Source organism: Lissotriton vulgaris, chromosome 2_1, assembly GCF_964263255.1.
Source record: "Lissotriton vulgaris chromosome 2_1, aLisVul1.2, whole genome shotgun sequence".
Taxonomy (NCBI): Eukaryota; Metazoa; Chordata; class Amphibia; order Caudata; family Salamandridae; genus Lissotriton; species Lissotriton vulgaris.
In genome coordinates this window covers 839,331,277-839,341,792 of record NC_141687.1, presented here as the reverse complement: position 1 = coordinate 839,341,792, position 10,516 = coordinate 839,331,277, and the positions used below count along the sequence as shown (strand labels likewise).

The window sequence follows — 10,516 nt, the reverse complement described above, 5'->3', positions numbered from 1 at the left end:
GGACATTTTCGAACAAGGAGTACACTTTCTTGATGCATTTAAAAGGGGCAATTTTTCAGCACCTAAAATATACTGTTATGCCTTGAACGTCATAATGTTTGAGTGCTAAAGGGGCAATAACGAAGATATGGTTTTGAATTGCAGTCTTGTATGTCACCAACACCTACCTTAGTCCCATTTTAAAATACCCAACACTATTTCACACCTTGTCTTTCTGAAAGAAAGGTTCCAGTACACAGCCGTAAAAGGTCCTGGCTCAACTATCGGACACTTATTATAAATCATTGGTTGGTCTCAAGTCAAACCCTTATAACTTAGCGCCTACTGCCCTACGTAAAGTTGTATTAAAGCTTGTACACAACCAATCGTAGGTGTAAACATTTTATTTACCGGTGTGAAATCCAGTTTACCTGAGATTCGCTGGAGCAACAGTTTTTAGTGATTGGCTAGAACAGTCATCACTATTCACTGGTTGCTGAACAGAACAATACTGTATTACGGCTTGTGATTCGACAGTTGAATGCTTTCCTGTTGTTCATTGGTTGCGGCGTGAAGGAGCGTACACGTGCTGCACGTTTCCCACTTCCGTCAGTGAACGGGTTGCCTGACCCTTCCGTCGTGGAGGACTGTGAATGCCCGTGATCCTGTGCCCAGGCCGGACGCAGCTTTAGAAACCTGTGCGATTCGTATGACTGGGTTGGCACTGGTGAGCAAAATATTCGCTAAGTGCGGCTTAGTCTGTCTGCACGCCCCCAGAACAGTAGGTTCTGAAGTGCCCAGCTAACAGCACTAACTTCCGTGGCGCCGAGAACTACTGCTCCGCCGAACTAGCGCCCACCGCTAGTCAGTTAAGCCCCTCCCTCGGGTGCACGGCGAGTCCGCCCTACTGCGCAAGCCCCTCCCTCACAGTGTAGGTTGTGCGGGTACCGCACGTGCGCGTAGGGCTCAGGAAGTGTTCCCTGGGCATTGCCTCGAATGCCACGGCTCTCTTCCTACAACTCTTCTGGGTCCGAGACACTCTGGTCACTGCTAGGAAGGTGAGTTTGAAGTGTGGGCATCACTTACTCGCTGTACAACACTCTGACAGCTCCTGCCCAAAGTGTCGGAATCGACTTGCTTCCTATCCAGCCACCACGGCTTGCGGTTACTTGCAGTTAAACCGCTCTGTATGCAGGGTAGTTCAAAGTGCGTTAAATGAACAGGTACTGTCCGTTACTGAGTACCTGCATTTATTTCATTTGAAAGGGAGGCGTACCTGCACTTCTCAGCACTGGTGCGTGCAATACATTTAGTAGGAGTGTACCGGCACTTCTCAGTAGCAAGCAGGTACTCTAAGTAGGGAGGGGCAGATTTACTACTGCTGGCTCATCTCTGCTCATCAGCAAGGATGCGCCAAAGAGTTGCGACGCATCTGCCCCCCCGTGCGCCACCACTGATGCGCCTCATTTACAATGCTGCGCACCATGGTGCATGGATGGGCAGATGCGTGTCGCATTCCCCGAGGGAAAGACGGCGCATTGCTGGAGTTGCGTCGCAAGCGCGACACAGCTCCTGCAAGGCTGGGGGTGCCCCAATCCCTAACATGCTGTGTCAATCCTTATGCCTGCTTCAAGCAGGCGCAGGGTTTTGACGCAGCATGACCTTAAAAGTGACTGAGTAAAATCTTGTAGATTTCACTCAGCCACTTTTAGGAGGCGTTCCTGCGCCGGAATGCCCCCCTGCGCAGGAACGCCCATTCCGGCGCAGGAACGCCCACATGTGGTGCAGGGCTTTACAACGTGACGCAACTCCCTGATGCGTCACGTTGTAAATAGCCTGCAGCATGGTGCTGGCTTTGCGCCACCGCTGCGTCACAAAAGTAATGAGGTTAAGGCACCTGCTGCAGAGATCTTTGTGTGCTCAGTAAATCTCAGTGAGTAGTACTGCTCAGATAACTGGTGAATAATGCACTTACCGGGGAGCTCTATGTTTTGTCTAGTCACAGTTTTGACTCCTAAAGTAGCATATTGAGTTTATGTGCCTCCTGCAAACCATATCGTATATCGCGCAGGTGATGCATTTTTATTTTACGTAGATTGATTAATGGGTTCCTTCTTTTGACACACAGATCCTTTTCTTGCTTGCAGTTCATACATTGCAACCCTCTAATAGATATTAGTGAACTATGAACCGGCATCAAGGACCTGCATACAAACGGCAAACCATGGGTTTAGAACATTATTGTTTTTTCAACAATCTGCTAAAAAGGGTTTTAGTAGTAATAGATTTATGAGTACAGGCAACCCCAGACACTGCGTTACGTTTTAAATCCTGACTTTTTGTTTCTCCCCGCCATGCACTTACTTAAAAAAAAATATGTTTATTAGGTTTTATGTAAGGTCAATCATACACACATTGCATTAGCACATCTGAAATCCCAGTCCACCATATGTAAAGAGGTACATATGTACATCAATCTCCAGAACAGGATATCCCCACATATCAACTCCTACTGATACAATAGCGCATTGAGGCACCCCATCCCACGTTTGACATGACATCAGGACATTCATGTCCAGTGTCAATTGTTGATGAAATGCTGAATAGACCTACACGTCTTAACAGTAGCAAAACCATTTTGGGCCTAGCCTCATCATCATCGGTCCATTTCGGCAAATGTGTCTTGGAGGCCGGATCTTGGAAGCTAACCCCCCCTCATGATCAGGTAGGCATTATCACGTGAGAACCTTCAGGAATAGATCATGCTAAGCCAAGCTCCCGTCCCTCCATGACTCATCCACCTGTCCCTTACAGGGGCCTCTCATCCCAACCTGGAGGCCCTGATAGCATTGTAGGAAGTATGATGGTGTCTAGACTACAGAGTCACCACCCTCCTCCTCAGACTCAGAATCATTGGCTGAGGACACTGATTGCGGTGAGTAGGCAGCTGCCTGACCTCACTCGCAGTCACTGTGTGCAACTTGTTTTCTCTGTGCCTAATATTGGAAACGCGTCGGAAAGCATTTTAACTTAGCACCTTTGAATCCTTTTAAAAGTTTTACCTGCACAAGCCCTTTCTCATGATTTGCGGTGAGTAGACGGATGCCTGACCTTACTCGCAGTCACTGTGTGCAACTTGTGTTCTCTGTGCCTAATATTGGAAACACGCCGGAAAGCATTTTAACTTAGCACCTTTGAAACCTTTTAAAAGTTTTACCTGCACGAGCACTTTCTTCGCCAAACTTTCTGCCGACTACCCGCCTCAGTCCCCACAGCCGTAGCTGTTTGAGTGGAGGGCGTGTTTTCGGCAGACAGACCTCTCGCAGCTCACTTCCGGTCAAAGGGGGCAGAGTTGCTCTTCCGCTTGGCACCCTACAAAGACCGATGAGCCAGCGAAGGCGCACCAAGACAAGCCTGTCTGCGTCCATCCGCGCCCGACCGGGCCCAGGGACCAGGAACCCTGGCCTGCGTCGGTCCTACTCGGCAAAAGAACTACAATCCCTTAACTCCAAGAACCATACCATTAGCAGACTCACACTCTCCTAACTTAAAGAGGAAAACATCCTAAAAAGAATGGAGAAAACAGCCTTCTTCCGCCTCTCCCAACTCTACCCATGCCTAAAGCAAGACCAGCTGCCAAAATTCTGACTAAGCTGAAAGTAACAATTCTGAACACACGATCCCTACAAAAGCATCACCCTGAAGTTTTCTCACTTCTCCAGGATGGGGACATCGACATCTTGGCACTCACTGAAACTTGGTTAGGAGAGACTTCTGTCTCCGATATCATCGCCTCCCTACCAGGGGATTTTGATGTCCTGTGGCACAACCGTAGTGGAAACACGAGGGGGGGGGGGGGGGGGGGGGCATCTTCTTTAAAAAATAGCTAGCAGTTACCAAAATACTAGCAGAGAATATTGATCTAGCAGATATACTTGGGGTAAAAATCGCCTTCAAAAACTCCTGCCTTGCCCTCTTAACAGTATATCGCCCCCCCCGAGATCAACCCCGCGCTTTAACTATCTCTTTTCAGAAATAATCTCTGACCTCTGTACACGGTACCAAAGACTTCTAGTGGTTGGAGGCTTCAATCACCACTGGGATAAAACTCCTAAAGACCCGCTGGCCCTCCTTCTCGAGACACTTATGAACACTCTTGATCTCCAACAACTAGTTGATGTCCCCACACACACTAAAGGCCACACCTTGGACCTTGTATGGACCTCCCAACCACGAGCTAATCTGACAGACATCTCCCCATGCGTGTGGTCTGACCACTCCCTAATCAGTTGCTGGGTCCCAATAGATAACCACCTAACCAAACCTCCTCAAATATGGAAAACGGTGCAAAACTGGAAAAAAATTGATCCCGCAATTCTAGTGGTCTCTCCTCTCCTCCACCCCCCCACCTTTGAAAAGGGTAACCTAGATCAGGAATGTGAAGCACTCACAAATAGCCTACGCATAGCGATAGACCACGTAGCACCCAAGCGAAGGCAAAGGATCAAAGACCAGGAAAGGGAGCTCCTTGGATCAACCACTCACTAAGAGAAACTAAGAGAAAGCTTCGCCACGTGGAAAGACGATGGCGCAAAACTAAAGACCCAGTCGAACAAGTGAAATATAAGCCACTACTCAATTCCTACAAAAAAGGCTTCATGACTACTAATGCCGAATACTATGAGACCACAATTAGCACAGCCGCAAACAAACAGAAAGAGACTTTCAGAATTCTGAAGGAACTCAGCCAAAAACCAGAACAGAAACCTGCTGACAACTCGATCAACTGCAACACGTTTCAATCTTGGCAACACCAATCCCAACTATAGCTAAACTAGACTATAGAAAAATAGCACCTACTTCTTACCTCATACTACACTTAGGTTAGGTACACTAGGGTAGAACTAGCTAGAAGCAACAGACGAGTATTTACATTTTAGCCTGTGTTATTTATGTATATATTTTTAAGAATATATGTCATAGCTACAAAACATGCTATTGCAGTATTATCTAATCCTACTGCTAATGCTGTACGTATTATACTTCGCATTTCTACTTTGGTTAGCTCTGTTAATAACTCTGGGTATGCTGATAAATGGAAGATATATTCAAATGGACACAGCAAGTAATAGAGTGAACTTACTTCTCCACCCACACAAATCATCCCATCGTGTAGCAAGAGACTTATCAGCAGTGAACATCACAGCCGTCCCTATACCAGATGCTATGGTTTAGGACAAAACCAAATATAACATTTTTGGCCCGTCTGAACTTTTGAAGATTCCACACTTCTTTAAAATTTCATTAAGTGACTTTATTACCTCTTGTACCTTTTCTGATGATTGGGACTTTGAGACCGTTAATAACATGATGTCTGATCTAGAAATGACTGCAGTATTCACAAATCATGAATATCTTGGTGATTTCAGAACCTTTTATTACTAGATTACAACCTCTGAGTGCACAAAAGCCACATCCTCAAATACTTTGCAGCATAAGGCATATCAATGACGTTCGGTGACAATGGTTCACATACACAAAGTGAACGTTAATCCACCCATACACACACAAACTGATCATCACTAATCCATGCACAAATACACATCCATCCTCTGACAGTATCCTTTCATATGCATTCTCCAGCGACAAACATTCTTCTTTCATCTGCCTATTCATCTCTCAAGCCTCACAAATTTGGCATTTATCCAAACATAAGTTCCTGAGCTATCCAGCTTCCTTATTCCCCACTTATCCACTGACTGACCCCAGCACAATACCATACTCCATCCAGTCACTTTCTTGGTGAAAGTCATTCACCCCTAGACTCACCCATATTCCACCCAAACACTTACCACTGCACACAACCATACTGAAACTTACATATCAAGTAGTTAACAGTGGTCGCACTGCTGACAGAGTGTGTAGTACCTGTATGTCAGAGAGAGCTTTTTACTGTTGCTTCCAAATATTTTCAATTTCTGTGACAGTAGAAAGCATCTACAGCTAGTTTAGTGTTATGCCTTTTCTGTTAGCGCGGAAAGCTTCTACTGCGGTTACTACGCAATGCTTTTCTTGAGGGAGGATAGCTTGCATTGCTGGTGCCCTTGCTGTACCTCAGCAGGGGAGGGAAGCTTTCACTGCTGCTTCCAATGCCGGACATTCTATGCAAGGAGTGGAAGCCGCTTTGCTAATGTGCAGCTGTATCTGTTCTGTGAGAGAGGGAAGCTTGCACTGAAGTTGCTGTAGCATGCTTCATTTTGTGCAGATGGAAGGCTTGTACAGCTGATGCACATGGTGTATATATTCTATGAGAGCGGTAAGTTCTAGTTGCTAATACCCAGCTGTACATTTCTCTGAGGAACTGTTGCCCAGCTGCTGATGTGTTTATAACTATTCTGTGATGTAGGGAAACATGTCATGAAGCCACCCTTCTATTGTCTCATAAGCCGTAGGAACAAATGCAGGGGTGAATCTGAGAATAGGTTTAAAAGAGGGGAATTTGACTGTGAACATCAAGTAGATGTTCCTGTCTTCTTCGAAGACTTGCAGGAAGGGTTGTCACCATTCTCAGAAAAAAGTAACCAATAGATATTTCTGTGTGTTTTGGGGTTCTAGAAGGACCAGGAGATAGTACTTAAATAACAGTTTGTGTAAAATTCTTTGTTTATTTTTTAATTTATTCATTCTGTCTTTATCTGAATTAAAAAACTTAAAATCATCAGTCCAAAATACTTTTGCCGTGTTTTCATTTAATAGTTTCTGCTTTAAGTTTAAATGTAATTATTTTCCTGACTTGTCATGAAAAACATGGCATGGTCCATCTCTGGCCACAATTTCAGTTTCCATAAACTAACTTTTATTGCAAATGTGCCTGCAACACAGCACTGCATGTAATACTAGAGCTTATGTTTTCATTGAAAATAGGATTGCTCAGTGGGTTATTGCTTTGTTACAGAGGCCCTTGTATGTCGTATAGGACATAGTACAATGATAGTAAAATAGCTTAGTGAATTAGGTGCACACTGCACACAGCTTGATCTAATAACCAAGGCATTAGGTTGGATCCCCCAGTGTTTTACCCTATCTTTCATTCTTTGAAGACATACACAATGTGTTCAGTTGGGTATTTATATACACCATCAAGTGCTACAAATGTTATTTGTATCATGCTATATAAATGGTTATCATTAATATAAAATCACACAGATATGTTTCTAAGTTTGCCTCTGGCTCGGGTTCCTTGCCTGACCTTCCTGCACTTTTAACCTGTGTTCCCTCTGTCTAGCTGTGTCTTTGGAGAGCAGGCATGCCCTATGTTGAACTGCCATTTTGTGCACCTTTGTGGTGGAGGTTGGTGGTCTGTTTATTTTCTGACATCTTTTGTGGTTGCAGTGAATCGAAGGGTTTGTTTTCTTACCGTGTTCCAAAGTACCCTTCTTTTTCGTCTAGGTTAGGGCTCATTCTATAAGGCACCATGTTGGAGGGGTTGTAAGGTTGACTGGAACTCTGGTAACTATATTCTTCTCACCTTCGACTCCTCTACCCTTCTTATCATTATCTCTTTAAAGTCATGCTCATATGTATAGCCTGTTTCTTGCTTGCTTTGTTAGGAAGTTAGACTGAATTCTTGAGGCCATTCAGCATTACATGCTCCTGCTTTAAACGAGAATGTTTTAATAGTACGAGGTTTTATTGCATACAAAAAGAAGAACATTTATAAAGTCTCTTCAAACAGGACTGTTCTATGAATCACATGATGATGCTTTAAAGGAATATCATGTTAAGCACTCTCACTGCTTACATTTGCGTTTATCACAGCTCTTTAACCCATTTTGAATGGAAAAATCATTTAAAATGTATATTAAGAAATCTTTTTTTACGGAGAAGTGAATTCATACTTGATCTAAAGGTTCTGCTGTAAAATGAATTCAAGTGAGGTGTGGCCAGCATGGCGGCAGAGTCGGACGAGATTTTAGTGCGCTCTGCGCTGGGCCCATAATTAATTTGTCTGAATCCTGATTAGACCCACGAGTGCTGCTTCTAAAAGAACTCCCCCCCCCCCCCCCCCTCTCCCCCCGGGGTCCCCTGGGCACGGGAGTAGCTGTGCAGCGGAGTTGTGATCTGTGATTGCAGTGCTAAGAGACCGAGATCGACCCTGCGGTATAGCTGTGACTCACTGATGCAGAGCAGTGGTATGGCAGCCCTATTGGTGAACTGAGACCACAGTAAGGATTGTGGATTGGGCGGTCCTCTCCGGGTAACCAGGAGGCACCAGCTGATCAACAGCAGAGGGGCAGGCTGAAGGATCGGCGATTGTAAGATCTGGGCTTGAAAAATCCACTCGCCTGCTGGCATTTGCGAGCCAGATTCAATTAGGGTGAGAGATTTTTAGGTCCTACTCGCCAATACTGGCGAAAAGGAACACAACCTAGCTTTTTACCTCTGTCTCTGAAAACAAAGGATATGTGACAAGATAGCAAGATTTAAAGGCATCTTTATTGCTCACAAAGTGAATGAGCAATAAAAATACCTTTACATTTTGTTAACTTGTCACATTTGCTCAGTTTCCAGAAACCAAGGTCAAATGCATTTCAGTTAGGTCGAGTATATTTCTTAGGTTATTAGATCTACAGGTCTAGTACAAATTAAATGTTTTCGAGCCCTGAAGACGCCGGTCCCAGTGTGCAGCTGTGGTGGCCCAGGGCTCGAAAAATCATAAAAATGTTACTGGACCTGCAGGTCTAGTACCTTTAATAATCTACTCAACCTAACTGTAATGTACTTGACCTGTGAACTGGTCTCATTATGTGATCGTAGCCAAATATTATGTCTTATGGAGCCTCCTTTTTCTTTATTATCACATGAGAGCACCTTCAATTATACAAATTCACTATTTCTGCTGTACAAAAACTCTTTTTATTTACTAGACTAAATGTTTGCTCCATGTATAACAAGAATCAAGTCCATATATAGAGTGCACTTGATCCCTGGCTTGCCTCTTAGTTCAATAATAGCATTGTCATCTGGGCAGGAGCAGTAATATTTCCCAGTTCATGTTTAAAAACGCACTTTTCATAAATATATTACCAAAGCATGATGTGGTAGTGCACTGACATTTACAGATAGCATATTTTCCATTGAAATGGCCGCAAAACTTTTCCACTAACATGTAGTTTTACTGATAATAGCTCATAAACAATGTTTGGAAATTGGGTTTCAGCAAAAATATTTAAAATTTGCACATCAGCAACTTAAGTGTTCTAATTAGTTATGATCCTTTAAAAATATATTTTTTCACCATGAAATCACAAAAATGGGTCTTCATATCAAGTGAAATATATTTGAAATGTTTGAACTGTTCACTATTTCAGTGTTGTGTTAAAAAGCCTGACAACTTACAGCCTTTCATTTAATATGCTTTGTACAGTTCAGTTGTCACACAGTTCACTTTACAAAATACTCTAACTTTAGTCACAGAAAGAAAACTAAATGTAGTAAGTTTCAAGACAAACTGACTTTTGACCTCTGCCTCTGAAAGCCACAAAATGTGACAAGATAACAAGATTTGAAGGCATTTTTTATTGCTCTTTCACTTTGTGAGCAATAGAGATGCCTGTAAATCTTATCTTGTCACATTTGCTCTGCTTTCAGAGACAGAGGTCAAAAGTCAGTTGTCTATCTACATTTACTTTTTATTCTGTGACTGAAGTTAGGATTTTCAACTTTCCAGAATGGGTGAGTAGTCTCCAGAAATAGCTCATCCTGAATAAATCTTGTTTGACAATGCAAGTGGATTTTTCGAGCCCTGTGGCCGCTAGTTTGCGATCGCTGGCAATATTGCGCTGAAGGTGGTAGCCTGGCCCCAGGCTGTAAGAAGGGAAACCCCTGCGGGCCTGATCGCTCTGTTGTGACCGCAACACTCCCTTGAGGAGTGGTAGATCCAGCCACGACTGGTGTTGCGATAGTGTCCCCTCTCCCTGGGCTGCGAGGGGGGAGGCAACAACAGTTTGTTGTGGCAGCTTTAAAGGCTGAAGCTGCAGGCCCTGCTGCATCACACCGCAGGTGAGGACTTGACTCGAGGGCAACGGGGGGAGGGTCGTGTTGTTGGTTGTCCCTCTCCTCCCTCCACGGCTTTCCCAAATCTCACACCTGATGATCCAGGGGATAGAGTATCTCGTGGGCCCTGTCTGACTCTCGGTAGTCCTCTAATGGGACTGTCGCGCCGGAGGCTTGGGTCCCCCTCTGAGTACAGCCTGCAGCGGTTAGGGACTGGAGGCACTGTGTTGCCACGCTGTGGGCGGGGGGGGGTTACGTGAGGACTGCTCCAGATTCACTGACACGCCAGAGGAAGGGCCTGGCCTCCTGAGACCAGAGAGGGGATGGATAATTATCACTGGTGCTGTGCAGCCGACTGGGGTACATGAGGGGCGTTTCCCTCCTCCCCATCTAAGACACGGTATCTGTAGGCCACCAAGGGTGCATTCATTTATATGTCTTGGTTAGTACCAGTCAAAATTGTCTTGGGGCTCTTCTCGCT

The 10,516-nt window shown here is 44.6% G+C and overlaps 1 protein-coding gene across 7 annotated transcripts in view; it reads left to right on the top strand.

The window, feature by feature from the left end:
- Nucleotides 1-570: 570 nt before the first annotated feature.
- The window catches only part of USP40 (ubiquitin specific peptidase 40), a 703,484-nt gene continuing 693,538 nt past the window's right edge, over nt 571-10,516 (top strand). For 3 of the 7 annotated variants that reach the window (XM_086956273.1, XM_086956270.1, XM_086956267.1), the window contains exon 1: nt 571-706. The gene's annotated coding sequence lies outside the window, so the exon portion shown is untranslated. Of the gene's footprint in view, nt 707-885; nt 1,038-10,516 lie in introns of those variants that run through there. The other 4 variants (XM_086956272.1, XM_086956268.1, XM_086956269.1 and 1 more) reach the window with 2 other exon arrangements.